Consider the following 1,732-nt stretch of genomic DNA (forward strand, 5'->3'; position numbering starts at 1 on the left):
GAAACACACCATCCACCCGCCAGTATATAAAAATCCCCAAACATTCTTGTGGAGAGACTTGTCCACCTCTACACACATCTCAGGATATATTCAGAGAAGCAGAAAATTTCAAATCCAAGTTGTTTAACTTAAACTGAAAATATTCATGAAGTGCAAAAGAGACTGGAATCTTTAAAGCTTACCAAGGCAGGTGCTGTATCTGTCTTATTCATCATTCTGTTTTTCAGCATTTAGCAGACTATCTAACATGTGATCAGCAATCAATGAATATTTAGTGACTCAAATTAAAATGTCTCTTGGCAAAATGGGGGAGATTGTAAAAATGCCAGAAGTTTGGGGTCTGGTAAAAAAAAAAAGACTATAAATGACAATTTATGTTTATTGAATCGAAGTTAAAAGATAGGCAGACAGACCTGCAATCAAATCTCCCCTCAAGTGCCTACTTGCTATTTGTATGAGTGAAGCGGATTCTGTGATTTCCTTTAATCTTTGTTTCCATGGTATAAAAGAGAAGAGAAATAGCATCTATCTTAAAGAGTTTTAAGGACTAAATGAGATAAGTAATATCAAACTATTTTAAGACCATTAGTTTAGGAAGAAGAAAAATAATTAAAAAGAATCATTGAAAGGCCACTATTTGCTTATGGATATTTTCTTTCTTAGGTCCTGCATCTACGTTTCAGATCAAATGCCCCAGCTCTCATGAAGCCCTCAACATCTGAAATTAATTTCTACTTCTTTGTACAGGAAGATGGTGTGCAGTTGTGAAAAGACTTTGGGATGATTTTCAAACCTGCGATCTGCCACACAGCACCTGGGTGACCTGCGGTGAGTGACTAATATTTCCGAGGTCTGCTTCCTCATCTTTAAGGCGGGTAGTTCTCGACTGAGTTGTTGTAGGAATTAAAGTGAGATGATCGCACACTCATTGATTCTACAAATATTTGTGAGTGCTTGTTATGTGCCAAATGCTTTCCGTATTTGGGGAAAGACAACGAACAACTAAATAAACAGAATTATTTTAGATTTGAACTTGAAGGACGAGAAAAAGCCTGTCCTCTAAGAATCTGGAGGAAAACATTTCTGGCAGAAAACAAAACAAAACAAAACAAAACAAACAGACAAACAAACAAACATAAATGTAGAGTTCCTGATTCCGGAAAGAATGTGTTATGTTCTGGACTGCCACTCTGCCCAGACAGATGGAGTGTGCGGGGCGAGGAAGAAAGTCCCTGGGTGAGGTCGGGGCAGGAGATGCAGGCCAGGTCTTGTGGGACTTCCGTGCCGTGCGAGGAGTTCCTGTTCTCTGCCAGAAGCAATAGGAAGACACCGCTGGCTTTGAGCAGGGAGGGGCCGTGATCACAGTTAGGACCCTGGTATGGTGCCCGCCTCACACGGGAGTCAGTGCACAGGGGCCATTATCGAGATCTTACAGTGGTTTTTAAAACTCTGGAGTCATCTGTTTTGTAAATCCTCTCTGTATCGTGGGGATATGAGAGTAGATATCGCCTGTTTTCCTCCTTTACCAATGCCGTTCATTCTTTAACGGCATCATCTGCAATTTGTTTAACTTTATAGTCCCCGTAATGGTAACTATAGCAACTTAGCTCATTGAGGCATTCTCTCCTCGGGTGAGCATTCCTGGGGCACAGTGTTGCCTGGTTATTATTTTAATCAGAACTGAACACCCGCAATAACTCCACATCCCCTGTTTAAAAAGCCCAAAGCCCTT

The 1,732-nt window shown here is 40.8% G+C and overlaps 1 protein-coding gene across 1 annotated transcript in view; it reads right to left on the reverse strand.

Moving 5' to 3' along the window:
- The window catches only part of RGS21 (regulator of G protein signaling 21), a 36,951-nt gene that overhangs the window by 863 nt on the left and 34,356 nt on the right, over positions 1–1,732 (reverse strand). The window lies entirely within an intron of this gene.

The sequence above is a fragment of the Pteropus alecto genome, unplaced genomic scaffold (genome assembly GCF_000325575.1).
Source record: "Pteropus alecto unplaced genomic scaffold, ASM32557v1 scaffold65, whole genome shotgun sequence".
Lineage (NCBI taxonomy): Eukaryota > Metazoa > Chordata > Mammalia > Chiroptera > Pteropodidae > Pteropus > Pteropus alecto.